We start from the raw sequence: 15,531 nt of genomic DNA, 5'->3' as shown, positions 1-15,531 counted from the left end.
GAGTGCCCCCAGGCACCCCAAAAAGTCCCTTTCTACAGGAGTTTATGCTAATGATTGACTCCTAAAGGGTGGGTGCTGGCTGCTAGAAGAACCAATCATGTGATTAGAGGATTAGAGGGTTGGAACCTAACTCCAGGGTTGGGAGAGGGGCTGGAGGTTGTACTGATCATCAATGTCCAAAGACTTACTCAATCCTATCTATGTAATGAGGTCCCCATTAAGAAATCCTAAACAATGGGATTCTGAGGGCTTCTGGGTTGATGTCCACTACCTGTATCTAGCCCTATCCATCTCCTCCATTTGGCTCTTCCGGAGTTTGTCTCTTGTACAATAAACCAGGAAATGGAAGTACAGTATTTCCCCTGCATCCTGTGAGCTGTTCTAGCAAATAAGAACCAGAGCAGGAGGGCGCCTGGGTGGCTCAGTGGGTTAAGTCTCTGCCTTCAGCTCAGGTCATGGCCTCAGGGTCCTGAGATTGAGCCCCACATCAGGCTCTCTGCTCAGCAGGGAGCCTGCTTCCTCCCCTCTCTCTGCCTACTTGTGATCTTTCTCTCTGTCACATAAATAAATAAATGTTAAAAAAAAAAAAAAAAAAAAAGGAAAAGAACCAGAGCAGGAGGGTTGTGGGAACCCCTAGCTAATAGTTGAGTGGTCAGAGGTAGTGGAGGCCCCCAACTTTTGATTGGTGTCTGAAGTGGGGAGCAGTCTTGTGGGACCCTTAACCTGTGGGGTCTGCACTAACTCCGAGGAGTTAGTATTGAATGGAGTTATACTGGAGGACACCCTGTTGGTGTCCACAGAGCATGGGATAGTTGCTTGGTGTGGAAAACTCACAAATGTGGTGTGTGTCAGAAGTATTTTGGGTAAAAGAGTGAACACCCTCAGATTCCACAGTTTCTATCCTTTCCTTTAGGTCCCACCTTCACCTCCAAGAAAGGCCAAAGGCTAGAAGGTGAAATAGTGAACAAAAAAAACAAAAAAACCAAACCTAGATGATTCATTCAAGTTTGTTAATCTTTATTCAACATCTGCTGTATGCAAATACAGAGTTCTGTTCTTCAGTTCTAGGAGTTAAGAGAGATATGAAGATAAGCTATTTACATAGTCCCTGCTTTCAAAACCCAGCTCTAGTGTCTTGGGGATTTTCCCCTGATCTCTGACACCAAGAAACTTAAAAACTTGTAGGAGTGGGGAAAAAAATTTTGAGATCTTTTATTCTAGCAATCTTATTTTTTTTTAAGATTTTATTTATTTATTTGACTGACAGAGATCACAAGTAGGCAGAGAGGCAGGCAGAGAGGCAGGCAGAGAGGGGGGAAGCAGGCTCCCTGCCAAGCAGAGAGCCCGATGAGGGGCTCGATCCCAGGACCGTGGGGTCATGACCTGAGCCGAAGGCAGAGGCTTTAACCCACTGAGCCACCCAGGCGCCCCAGGCAATCTTATTTTTTAAAGATAAAAATAAGGCCTGAGATTATAGAGATAATTGGCAGGGTTGGCTTTTGTATTGTGTTTCCCTCTGCTGTTTTTCATCATTTCTGCTGCAATTTTAGCACATCTTAAATATTTCAATATTTCTGAACAAAATTGGAGAGTTTGTAAAGCTGATTTAGGAAAGGAGCTCAGGAACTTTTGATTCACAAAGAAACTGGGGGGATAATTTAGCTGTGCTGAAGCTATGCACCCCAAATCTAGATGTCCATTATTATTACATTTTAATTTTAAGATTTTTTAAAAGATTTTATTTATTTATTTGACAAAGAGAGAGAAATCACAAGTAGGCAGAGAGGCAGGCAGAGAGAGAGTGGGAAGCAGGCTCCCCGCTGAGCAGAGAACCTGATTTGAGGCTCGATCCCAGGACCCTGAGATCATGACCTGAGCCGAAGGCAGAGGCTTAACCCACTGAGCCACCCAGGTGCCCCTACATTTTAATATTTTGAGGACAGGAAACTTCTTCTTAAAAAAGCCACCTCCCACCTTGTTGAATAAATGAAAAAAATACATAAACATGCATGAATGACTTTTGAGTGGCTATGTGTGTTGTAAGTGGCTATGTTTATTATTTTTAAGATTTTTTTAACTGTATGAATTTTTGTTGCAGGCCAGCAGGAGGAAGGGGTAGTGTAGGAAATGAAAAGAGGTTTAACCACAGTCCCCGCCATTAAGGAGCTTTAGAGTGTAGTAGGTTGGGGGGCAGATATATTACAGTGGAAAGTGATGAATAGTGTGAGAAACAAAGGCAGATGAAAAATTATTAAATTTCTTTACTATCTACAGCCTATTAGCAAGTCCTTGAAACAGGCAGAGTAGGGACTCAACTACTCAACTACTAATACTTTGCTAAGGGCGAAAGGGACCCACAGCATCCTGTAAGTCTACTTTAATATATAAAAATGCCTTTAGAAATTTCCTTTGTCTCTAACCTCCCTAAGATACCTGTTGGCAATCATCTCTCAGGCATATGACCCACCCATATATATCTAAAGGGTCTCATAACTAAGGTTTTATTTGATGGTAATAAATGACCTTTTCCTAACAATAGCTAGTCCCCTCAAGTTTCCCTCTTGGAGAATTTATTTCCAAAATTCCTTAGAGAATTACGCTATCCCTAACCCCCATTCCAACTGGCAGGTATATAATCACCGCCCCTCATGACCATACTATAGCTCTTTCTGCCCATGTCCTGTCCCCGTGTTTTGATAAAATTACCTTTTTGCACCAAAGACATCCCAAGAATTCTTTCTTGGCAGTAGGTTTTGAACCCTAAGATCTTCCTCCATCAATGAACAACTTTCACAAGGGGTGTTGATGAGGGAGCAGAAGGCTGGCTGAGGACAAAGCAAAAGTTGACACCCTCCAACCTCCCCCCACCCCCACTCTTGGATGGGGAATCTCCCAACTATCTTAATGTTAATAGCTTGCTAAAAAGGGCAAAATGACCTTGGCAATAAGGCCTCCGGTATCTTGTAGTCCTCTTTAGCATACGAAAGTTCTATTGAAGCCTCCCTTTTCCCTCCCCCACCCAAATGGTACATAACCCGCCACCCCTCACAACCCCAGGGTAGCAGCTCTTTCCGCCCGTGGGTCGTGACCACCCTTGTGCACCAAAGATGTCTCAAGAATTCTTTCTTGGTCCTTGGCTCCGGACTCCACCCCACTGAACCTCACCTATATTCTAAAACTTCATCTGTGTCATGTAAGGGATGTGGGAGCTCAGAGGAGGGAGTTTCTCTAGTAGTGGAGAAATACTGTGTCTGCTGGGGAGCACTTGGTATGCCCATCAGGAACCTGAGTTCTAGAACTGGTTCTACTGATTTGCCCAGGGACCTAGGGCCATAAATTAGGCTTGTAAATTAAATTCCCCAGATTTCTGTTTTCCACTCTGAAATTCTAAGGGTCGGTTGGACGATTAGGTTCCCTGGGACAAGGCCCTCCGCAGCTCCTTATTGCTATTGCTTCTCGCCCCTGCATGGCCCCCAGGCCAGACGAGGAAGTGAGCTCGGCCCCTTTAAGGGAGCCCTCCACTACGGGCCAGCGCCCGGGGTGCCCCCGGCTGGAGAGCAGGGGCGGGCCGCCGGAGACCCGGGCTTCCCACGCAGCCGGGGACGCCGTCGCGTCACGGCGCTCGCAGCCAATCAGGGTGGAGCCTGCCTGGACGCATTACTAGGGCGACGGGCCGGACGCCTCCACGCTTCGGGATGAATTAGCGGCGGGTTCTGCTCGGAGGTTGTGACCCCACGATTCTCCAGCTCGTCCACGCGACCCCCACGGCGAAGCGCGACGTCCTCTGTTCGTCACAGGTGGGAGGCCCGAACTGTCAGGTGGGGGGGAGGTGTTACGCGCCGGTAAAATGGCGGCGGCGGCCGGGGGATCCCCGAGGTGGCGGAGGGGGAGTAACCCCACGGACTCTTCCACCTGAGCTGCGGGCGTCCCCGGGCTGCGACCCCGATAACGGTCGCTTGACCAGGAATTGGGGGCCCGACGCAGGTGGCGGCGTCGCCGGCTCAGGTGAGGGGAGGCGGGGGAAGCGATTCCCAGAGGCAAGCTGAGGCGTGGGAGGGCTGCGGGGCCGCGGGGCCGCGGGGCCGCGCGGGCCGACTCGGCGAGAGCTAGGCGACTGCGGGGCTAGTTGGGCCAGGAGCGCCATCCCTGTTCCCGGTTAATGTCAAGACGTTCCTGCTCCAGACCTGGACGGGTCTGGGAGCTGTCTCGCCCTGAACGTAGCTCTGTTTCTGCCATTGTTGAATCACATGTGCAAACGCCCCAAAGTTTCTGCCACGTGCGAGGCTTGAGCGTGGGTTGTCGAGCCCTAATCTGTGCATCTTCAGGCGCCAGATGCCTGCCCATAGGTGCCAGAGTGGCAGTGCCACCAAAGAAAAGGTAGGCCCCAGCCAGGAACCGATGTCGAGTCTGATTGTTAAGGTGTATCTTAGCTTCGACCGTCTCACTGAAGAGGAGAAATAAAAAGGGCACTTGAGTGTCTTAGAGACGTTATCTTTCCTTGTGCTTGTACAGTTTCCTGCTTAGATGGGCTCTTTGGAATATTGCCTCTGCCTTCGAAGCTCATTAACTGTATTCATGTGCACGTGGCTGTAGATAAGGCTGAGGTTTAGGATTCGGATTAAGCCTAGGGAAGTAATGGAAAGTAGGGTGAAGGCCTTTCAGGGATGAAATATTGTCTATTCGTGTTACTTTTTGGGCAAAGATATGTCATGAAATATAATTAGTTTTCAAAAAGTGTCTTAATGGAAGTCCTTTTTGCAAATCAGTTGATTTTTGAGAGTAAAAGAAAATTATCTATTTTATAAAAGTTGTTTTTTAAAAAGTTCCTGTTCCCACATTGTACTTTGATGTGACAGATAAGATTAATATCAAGTGACTTTTTATTTGATAGCTGGCTTGATTTTGTGGAGTGCTTTGTTCTGTCATTGCGAAAGCACAGTAGCACTTTGTGTTTCAGTCATCAGTAGTTCCTGCCTTTGGAGTGCTCACTGTGTGTCAGGCATTGTGAAAGTGAGGCTTCTCCTACCTTTTAATCCGAGCAAGTGGGTTAGTTCATCTGCCCCCACCAGTTATTTAGGCTGGCTGCTGCTTGCCATCAGAAGAAAATAATGGGGGGGGGACCCAAAAGACTTTCTTCCACACTGCTACCTGGTGATTTGGTCAGTTTGGCCTGGGGCTTCGGTAGGAGTGGTTTCTAGTTCCTACTCTGCCACTTAAAATATGTTAGGGAAATCATATAACCTCTTTGTCAGTATCTTACCTCTGAAATGGGCAAAGCATTACTTGTCCAGACAATCTCGTTGTATTTTTTTTTTTTTTTTAGATTTTATTTATTTATTTGACAGAGCTAGTTTGCACAAGCAAGGGGAGCAGAGGAGGGAGAGGGAGAAGCAGAGGGAAAGGGAGAAGCAGGCTCTCCATTGAGCAGGGAGCCTGATATGGGACTCAGTCCTAGGACCCGGGGATCATGACCTGAGCAGAAGACAGACACTTAACTATCTGAGCCACCCAGGTGCTCCTCTCATTGTACTTTTGTGAGGAAAACCAAGATGATATATATGAAAGGGCTTACAAAAGTGAAAAATATAGGGGTAACAGTTGACATTTCTTACCCTACGGTTACTCAGCCAAGGACGTTGTCCGTGCAGACTCAGTCACCTAGCAACTTTGTGAAGTACTTACTTTCTCCTCTTTGTTTTTACTGATGAGGAAACTGAGGCACAAATTAAATAACTGTGTTCTTAACCACTGTGCATACCATCTTCCTGTATCATTCGGATTTGTTATGTGTTAAGGGGATACATAGGAACACATTTTTCAATGAAGTATTTTGTTTGTGATCCTTTGGTTGTATTGTATAAGTAATAACCATGTTTCATTCATTCCATTGGCATCCAATAGTGATTTATATGGTGATGATTACAGTTACTTTGGTTAAGTGGTATATTCAACCTACTTTTGATGCCATCTATCTATTTATTTATTTAATGCCCTTTATTTTAAAAAAGCATTTCAGAACAAAGAGTTGATTAATTTCTAACAGGAAGCAATAATAAGGAAAATTTTAGTTTTTATTAAACTCTAACTTGGTGGGTTACTTTTGAAAGAAAACTTATGTTAGGTTCATTGCTTTGACGTGTTGGCATACAGTAGTCAACTCTATTTATAGAAAAAATAAAAGGATATGAATAAAAGCGGCTTGGACATTTATTCATTCTTTGAACCTTTATGGAATTGTCCTGCCAAGTCTTTGGCGTGTGAAGATTAATTCCTGACCTTATCATTCAGGAAGTCCAGGGAGAAGTCCCAGGTCCAGAAATTTGTAGACTGGTGAATGAGACAAACAAATAAATAATTAACTGAGGCAGTCTGAGAAGGACTCAAATGTAGTTGTGGTGGGTAAAGAGAGCTGTGGGAACACATACGAGAGAACAGTTGGTTTTGTTGTGGGGGCCCTGACCAAGAGAGGAAGGGAGCTGACTGCAGGGTAAAGGAGAAAGTGCTTTCAGTCAAAGGAGTTAGCAGCGGAGAGTCAGGGTGAAAGAGAGCATGGGTGTCCAAGGGTGAGACCAGAGTTTTACAGAAGTTGCTGAGAAAGAACACAGGAAAGATAGTGAATTCTCAGCTGAGAGAGGGACTTTATCACATGGGCAGTGGGACCTGTAGAAAAATCTTAATCAAATGAGTAATACAATCAGATTTATGTTCTGGAGAGATGACTGGTGGTGACAGGGTGAAAGAATGTAAAGAGATTAGCTAAGGACAGTTTCTGTACTCCAAGCAAGAGGTGGCGAGGGAGTGCACTGGGGCATCCACTGCCAGAGTAGAGTTCAGAGTCCACCACATGCATTTTGAAAGCAGAAGGGAAGATTGATTGGGTGTGAAGAATTATAGGGTGGGAGAGTGGAACACTTGCTAAGCAAGTAAAGAGTCAGGTGTTTTGTTTTTGTTTTGTTTTGTTTTGCTTTTTTGGGAACAATATGGTTGCAGATTGGAGATACTGTTCATTAATTCAAGAAAAGGATAGAGCAGAAAGTTCTTTGTTACTGGGTTTTGGGAGGATTGTAAACTCTTTGAGGTTTTGGGGTCAGTAAGATTTAATAGAACCAGGCTTATAACTTCCTGTAGGCTTCTGGTTTCATAGACTACAGAAAACTCAATTATGTCATAAAAGTCAACAGGGTCTAGTGAAAAGGTTGGCTCCACTGGAGCAAAGCCACTCAAAATGACAGGGAAGAATCATCTAACGTATGTTGGGGTAAAATGTTAGAATAATAGGTATTAGAGGATTTTTTCATTTATTTTTATGTTAGGTTTTTAATACACTTGTACAGAAGTCCATTATAATATGGAAATAATCACAAATGAATTCTCTAGTTGTAAAACTGATCATTCAGAACACTAGAGTTGTCTAGCATCTGACAACATAACATAAATGAATGCATTCTAAATGGACTGCAAGGTGAAGCTGGAAACCTTGCAGAGATGCAGGATTTCATGCGTTCAGAGCAAGGTTGAGAACTGTTCAAACCGTAAGCACAACTCAGAGAACTAGTACTCTAGTACTATTAGACTAAATTTCTTTAAAAAAGGACTCTGAAAGCAATGACTGTAACAATGATTGATAAAATTTGATGTCAGTCTTCATTAAAATTGAGAACATCTCTCCACTTAAGATACCATTAAGAGAATGCACGGCAAGATACGGACTGGAAAAAGAAATTTGGAATTCATATATCAGCCCAAGGACTCCTACCCAGAGTGTGTGTGTGTGTGTGTGTGTGTGTGTGTGTGTGTGTTTGTATGTATAAAATTAATAAAAGGACAATTTAAAACATGTGCAAAAGTTCCGAACAGGCACTTTCTACTAGAGGATCTCTGAATGGTCTGTATGCATATAAAGAGGTGTTCAACATTATTAGTCCCAGATGGAGACTCCCAATGGAGAAATAGAAATTCAAACAGTGACCTGCTACTACATGCCTTCCAGAATGGCTAAAATTAAAAAGATTATTAATGCCAGTATTGTAGAGCAACTGAATCTTGTATATGTTGGTGGGAATGTACAATCATTTTGGAAAACTGTGGCTGTGTCTAATCTTACCCATTAAAACATCCATCTTGAGTATATACCATTCCTAGGTATATACTCAAGAGGAAGGGATGTATAGGTCTACCAGAAAAAAGGTAAAAAAATGTTCATACAACCTTTATTCATAATAACTAAAAATTAGATAAAACCTCAGGTACATTAGCAGCAGAATGGATGAGTAAATTGTGGTATATTTATAAAAGAGGACATTACAAAAGAAGTTAATGAATGAACTACCGATACAGCCACATGGATGGGTTTTGTAGACAAAAGATTGCATACCACATGATTCCATTTAAATGAAGTCCAGAAATAAGGTACAACTATTTCCTGGTGATAGAAGTCAGAATAGTGGTTCATTCAGGAACCTTCTGGAGTGTTGGAAATGTCCCGTATATTGAGTTGGGTGGAGGTTATGTGGGTGTATGTATATGTAAAATTCCAAGTTGCACACCTAATATTTCTGCACTTTCTGTTATTCTTTAAAGGGATGCTAGTGAGAATTTGGCAATGTTAAGCCAATTTTGATGAGGAAACCCATCAGGAATGATGGAAAAAATGCTTTCTAAGAATTGAAAAAAGCATGAGAGGCTTCACAGGAATTAATGATGAAACCTAGAATTTTTCTTTTGTTTTAATTGTCTTGTAAAAGGCAAATGTGAAATCAAGGTTCTCATATCATGCAGTTTTACAATTTGGCTACAAAGTTACGTCCCAATTCCTTGTTAATTCCTTGTCCTAAGAATTGGTGTGTACTTGCAAGTGTAACCTAAATTTTCGTTAATATCGGATACATTATGAAAATAAATTGATTTATATTGTGTTTCATTTTTGAGGGGGAAATTCTAACCTAGTCTCTCTCTCTCTTTTTTAAAAAGATTTTATTTATTTGTTTATTTAACAGAGAGAGATAGAGAGAGATCACCAGTAGGCAGAGAGGCAGATGCGGGGGTTGGGGGGGCGGCGGGGAAGCAGGCTCCCTGCTGAGCTGAGAGCCTGATGTGGGGCTTGATCTCAGGACCTTGAGATCATGACCTGAGCTGAAGGCAGAGGCTTAACCCACTGAGCCACCCAGGTGCCCAAACCCACTCTTTTCTCATCATTGTATAATGCCCCTGTTTAAGAGAAATCACTGTGTGGTTTTTTTCCATTCCGTGCTAATTGCTCTTGGATAATGAGGACTACTGTGATCCCTTTGGCTGCAAGGTTTTGGATGTAAGAGTGGAGCTGAGGAAAGCCTGTGGTGAGTTCCCTGTAGTCATGGGGTAAAGCTCACAAAAGGCTGTGGTGAACTTCAGCTTGATTTGACAGTGTTCATTGCCCCTTTACCTAGTCCTCTCTCTGGCAGTGGGAACATGACGATCCTACTGTGATTACCCTGGAGGCAAATGAAGGAATATCTGAGGGGCACCATCAGTGAAAGCTGACCTGGAGGGATTAACCACTTTATCAGCAGTCTTTCACAGTTGAGGTTTCTGAAAAATGAAATTGTTCACTTCCTCCCAGGAAGTAGATTGCTGTTCTGGGGACAGTAAAGGGAAGACTTAAGCTACCCATTGTTTTCCAACTCAAATAAGAGCTCGCCTCCACTTTATGTTTTAAGTTTATAGTTAATCCCCTTGGGAGAAGCAGGAATTTTGAGTGTTGGTGAGCTGCTCTCCATAGGTGTCACAAGGCAAATGATGGAAATTAGGAATAAGAGAATGAGGGGGAGAAGAGAGTGGTGGCAGCCATTCGTAGAGTTCTGTGTGACCCAGAGTGTGGAGGGAAAAAGGTGATTTTTAGCTCAGACAGCAACTCTTTCCCCACAGGAGTGTTCAGGTACCTTGGGGAAGCCAGCTTTGTCTGTGGCTCTTATTATTTCTGCCATCCTGTTGTTGTCATACGGATGTTTTCTTAGAATTATGTTTTCTTTTTATTGTGTAGCCTTTAAATAAAAAAAAAATGCCTATGTGGGTTTACAGAAGAAAATGATGGTAACTAGGAGCTGCTTGAACACCAACATTTTTATTTATTTACCTTGAATATTTTTGGACACCATGAACTTGGTGGTGGGGACAGAGTCATATAAGACATGATTCCTGTCCTTGAGTTTACTGTCTAGGGGGGGTGAATTAGTGCCTTCTCTCCAAAGATCACTGAGAGTCATCTCTTGTCACCTCTAGATTTTCTATAATGAAAGGTAAGCATGACATCTGTGAAACATGAGGCCCATAGGCAGTCATGGTGACAGTCTCTTCTAGTAGTTATTAATAATAATTATATACAGGTAATATTTGTTGAGTGCTTACTACATACTGGGTTAAGTTCCAAGTGCATTAAGTTTGTGGTTCCTTTAATTCTTCTATGAGATGAATACTATTATAATCTTCATTTTACCTTTGAGGAAACTGGGGCCAGAAAGGTGAAGTAACATGTGTTTGAATTTAAGCAGTCTAGTTCCAGGGTCTGCTGTAATGCCTGTTTTAATTCACTTTAAATTTAAAATATACTCTATTTATGTGGTTTTATGTGTAAGATTATTATTTGAATAAGAGTGTGCTTTATATTACAAGTTATGCTCAAAGTTTCTGAATATCCATGTTGAACATAGTTTGCTGTAGCTGCTTAGGATGATTCTGTAATGTGGGAGCTTTTTCTTTTTTGGGGGGGGATGGGGTAGGAGGGGTAGAGAGAGAGAATCTCTTTCTGGGCTTCATGCCCATCAGGGAGCCCCATGTGGGGTTCAATGTCATGCCCCTGAGATCATGACCTGAGCTGAAATCAAGAGTCAGGCATTTAACTGACAGCCATCCAACTACCCTATGATGTGGAAGTTTTTTTTGTCTTTTTGGAGATTTTATATATTTATTTTAGAGAGAGCAGGCGAGAGAGGGAGAGAGAGCATGAGATGGGGGGGGGGTCGGGGGAGACTCCCTGCTAATAAGCAGGGAGCATGGTGCTGGACTCTATCCGGGGACTCCAGGATCATGACCTGCGCCGAAGGCAGTCGCTTTACCAACTGAGCCACCCAGGCACCCTATGTGGGAGTCTCAAATGAGAGATCCTTTTGCCCTTTTCTCCTTTCCTGTGTGGTGATTGTTTTGGCTCTCTTAATAGTCTCACACGTGTCATTATATCATCTAAAATTCAGTAAAACGTATTACTGGTTTTATTGTTTGTGTTATAAACATACACATAATGATGTTTTATGATGTATTCGAACTGGAAAGTTTGTGAATTATGGGAGTAACATACTTTAAATGTGAATAACTACAAATTTAAATTTAAACTTAAATTGTTTTTTCAGCATGGCTGCTAATTAGGACCAGTTGATTAAATTAAAGGGAGAATAATGTTTGCTTTGTTCTCTGTAAGAATGGAAGAGAAGTGTAGAAGCAGGACTGAAATAATCTAGAGTAGTCTGGGGGTGCTGGAGTAACCTTATTTTGCTTAGTTTATTTATGGTTGTAATGAAACCAGCTCAATTTACCTTTTCTTTCCTTCTGAGAAGAAATACCTTGGAAGTCAGAGTTAATCAAGATTGAATCTTTCCTAGAGCTACTGTTATAAATAGTTCTTGTGTACTGAGTGGGCTAATCTTCAGGGAACTCAGTCTGCATTGGACAGAGATATTCCTAAAGCTGTTTATTTCTCTTTATCTTAGATTTCTTTAACTTTCAAAAATTAGAGGTGTTAATATTCTTATTTGAATTAAGAAATCTAAAATTGTATCTGGTTTTCTTTTGCAGTTGCAATTCAGACTTCTCAAGGGCCTTTTCCATACCTATTTGTTAATTCTTTACATTTCTAGGAGATGAGTATTTATATTCGTTTCTTGTGGCTGCTGTAACAAATACCACAAACTTGGTGGCTTACTACAGCAGCAGTTTACATTTTCACAGCTCTGGAGGCCAGAAGTCTTAGATCAGAATCAGTGGCTGAGGTCCAAGTGTGGGAGGACTGTGCCGCCTCCAGAGGCTCCAGGGAGAATATGTTCTTGCCTCTTCTGGCTTCTGGTGACTGCCTTCATTTCTTGGTGTGATCACAGCACTCTAGTCCTTTCGTCTGTGGCCACATTGCCTTTTCCTCTTCTGTGGTCCAGTCTTCCTCTACCTCCTCCTCCTTCCTTTTTTTTTTTTTTTTTTAAAGATTTTATTTATTTATTTGACAGAGACAGCGAGAGAGCAAATTCAAGCAGGGGGAGTGGGAGAGGGAGAAGCAGACTGTCCGCTGAGCAGGGAGTCTGACTCGGGGCTGGATCCCTGGACCCTGGGATCATGACCTGAGCCAAAGGCAGATGCTCAACGACTGAGCCACTCAGGTGCCCCTCCTTCGCCTTCTTTTTAAGATGGTTTATTTTGAGGTAATTGTAGAGCTACTTGCAGTTGTAAGAAATAGTACAAAAGGAACCCATGTACCTCTTACCCAGTTTTCCCCAATGGTAACATCTTGCAAAACTGTAGTACAGTATTACAGCCAGAATATTGACATTGATAGAGCCAAGATCCAGAAGAGTTTTGGCATATAGGTTCCTTATGTGGTCTAGCCATACACCCCCTTCTCAGACAACCACTAATGTATTCGTCATTTCTAGAATTCTTCCATTGCAAAAATGTTATGTAAGTGGAATTATACAGTATTTAGCCTTTGGGGATTGTCGTTTTCCACTTAGCATAATTCCCTGGAGGTTCATTCAGGTTGTTCCATGTATCAATAGTTTCTTCTTTTTTCTTGCTTGGTATTCCTCATGAGCCTTAGTATTTGGTGTAGATGTATCCATTGAAGGACATGTTGGGTGATTTCTAGTGAATGGCTGTTAAATAAAAACTGTTAAGAACATTCATGTACAGGTTTTTGTGTGAACTTAAGTTTTCATTTCACTGGGATAAATGCCCAGGAGTGCAGTTGCTGGGTCATATTGTGGTTATATAGACAAATGAGTGTATTTCTGAACTCTCAGTTGTATAGCATTGATCTATATGTCTGTCTTTATGCTAGTGCCACATTGTCCTAATTACAGTTGCTTTGTGGTAAGTTTTGAAATCAGGAAGTATGAGTCCTTCTACTTTGTTCTTCTTTTTCAAGTTTGTGTTGATTAATCTAGGTTCCCGAGCATATCCATATGAATTTTAACATCACCTTGTTAATTTCTACAAAGACTTCAGCCGTGGATTTGGTAGTGATTTTTAATATATTCATTGAGTTGTATAACCATCACCACAATTAATTTTAGAACATTTTCATCATCTCAAAAAGAAGTCCTCTGTTCATTAGCAGTGACACTCCCCTTTCTCCCAGCCTTGGCCCTAAATAAGATCTAATCTACTTTCTGTCTTTATGTATTTGCCTATTCTGGACATTTCATGTAAGTAGAATCATACAGTATGTGGTCTTTTGTGATTATCTTCTTTCACTCAACATGTTTTCAAGGTTCATCCCTGTTGTAGCATGAATCAGTGCGTCATCTTTATGGCTGATAGGTATTCCATTGTATGGATAGGCCCCATTTTATTTATTCATCGATCAGTTGATGATCACTTTTTGGCTGTTACAAGTAATGCTGCTATGGTCATTCAAGTACAAGTTTTTGTATAGGTATACGTTTTAATTTTTCTTTGGTATATACTTAGGAGTTAAATTTCTGGGTCATATGGTAAACATGTTTAATCTTTTTTATTTTTTTTTTATTTTTTTTTTTTTTTAAATTTTTTTTTTTTTAGGATTTTATTTATTTATTTGACAGAGAGAGATCACAAGCAGATGAAGAGGCAGGCAGAGAGAGAGAGGAGGAAGCAGGCTCCCTGCTGAGCAGAGAGCCCGATGCGGGGCTCGATCCCAGGACCCTGGGATCATGACCTGAGCCGAAGGCAGAGGCTTTAACCCACTGAGCCACCCAGGTGCCCCTGTTTAATCTTTTTTAAAAAAATTTATTTAAATTCAGTTTAGTTAACATAGTGTATTATTAGTTTCAGAGGTAGCATTTAGTTTGTCCTCAGTTGCATGTAACACCCAGTGCACGTTACTTCAAGTGCCCTCCTCAGTGTCCATTCCCAGTTACCCCATCCCCTCACCCACCACCCCTCCTGCAACCTTCAGTTTGTTCCCTGTAGTTAAGAGTCTCTTTGGTTTGCTTCCCTCTCTGTTTTCATCTTACTCTATTCTTTTGAGGAACTGCTAGACTCTTCCAGGCTTTACTGTTTTACAATCCCATCAGCAGTGTGTGAGTGTTCCCATTTCTCTACAGCCTCACCAACACTTATTATTATCTGTCTTTTTGATTATAGGGACATTCTAGGGAAGCTATATTATAATATCCTAGTGGGTGTGAGGTGATGTCATTGTGGTTTTGATTTGCGTGTCCCTGATGGCAAATGTCGTCAGACATCTTTTCATGTGCTTGTTAGTCACTTTGTATATTTTCTTTGGAGAAATGTTTATTCAGATCCTTTGCCCATTTTTTAAATTAGGTTATTTGCTGGGGTGCCTGGGTGGCTCAGTGGGTTAAGCCTCTGCCTTCAGCTCAGGTCATGATCTCAGGGTCCTGGGATTGAGTCCCGCATAAGGCTCTCTGCTCAGCGAGGAGCCTGCTTCCCTCTCTCTCTCTGCCTGCCTCTCTGCCTACTTGGCGATCTCCGTCAAATAAATAAATAAAATATTAAATTAGGTTATTTGCCTTTTCACTACTGAGTTGTAAAGTTCTTTATGTTCTTGATCCAGGCCCCATATATATACATATATATGTGTATGTGTGTGTGTGTGTATATATGTGTGTATATATATTATATATATGATAAATGATGAAAATTTTTTTGTGTAGGTTGCCTTTTCACTTGAAATGCAGTTGCTTTTTAAAATGTTTATCTTGGGCGGGGGACGCCTGGGTGGCTCAGTGGGTTAAGCCTCTGCTTTCGGCTCGGGTCATGATCCCAGGGTCCTGGGATCGAGCCCCGCATCAGGCTCTCTGCTCAGTGGGGAGCCTGGTTCCTCCCCTCTCTCTCTGCCTGCCTCTCTGCCTACTTGTGATCTCTGTCAAATAAATAATTAAATTCTTTAAAAAAAAAAGTTTATCTTGGGGCACCTGGGTGGCTCAGTGGGTTGGGCCACCGCCTTCAGCTTGGGTCATGATCTCAGGGTCCTGGGATCGAGCCTGGCATCTCGGGCTCTCTGCTCGGCAGGGAGCCTGCTTCCCCCTCTCTCTCTGCCTGCCTCTGTGCCTACTTGTGATCTCTCTCTCTGTCAAATAAATAAATAAAATCTTTAAAAAAAAATAAAATGTTTATCTTGTATCTACAGCTTTGGTGAACTCATTTATTAGTTCTGGGAGTCTTTAAAAGTAGTTTTCTCTGGAAAACTCATGTCATCTTCAAATAGGAGTTTTACTTCTTTCTCTGTGGCTTTTATTTCCTTTTCCTGCTCCTTGCATTGACTAGGACTTCCAGTACTGTGGTGGATTAGAG

General features: G+C 42.2%; 1 protein-coding gene across 2 annotated transcripts in view; it reads left to right on the top strand.

Moving 5' to 3' along the window:
- Nucleotides 1–3,654: 3,654 nt before the first annotated feature.
- The window catches only part of LCLAT1 (lysocardiolipin acyltransferase 1), a 182,117-nt gene continuing 170,240 nt past the window's right edge, over nucleotides 3,655–15,531 (top strand). The window contains exon 1 of one of the 2 annotated variants that reach the window (XM_080814866.1): nucleotides 3,655–3,797. The gene's annotated coding sequence lies outside the window, so the exon portion shown is untranslated. The remainder of the gene's footprint in view (nucleotides 3,798–15,531) is intronic. The other variant, XM_080814867.1, reaches the window with a different exon arrangement.

Source organism: Martes martes (genome assembly GCF_963455335.1).
Source record: "Martes martes genome assembly, chromosome: 9".
Taxonomy (NCBI): Eukaryota; Metazoa; Chordata; class Mammalia; order Carnivora; family Mustelidae; genus Martes; species Martes martes.
The sequence above is the reverse complement of the archived record's forward strand: the minus strand, read 5'-3'. Positions and strand labels throughout refer to the sequence as shown.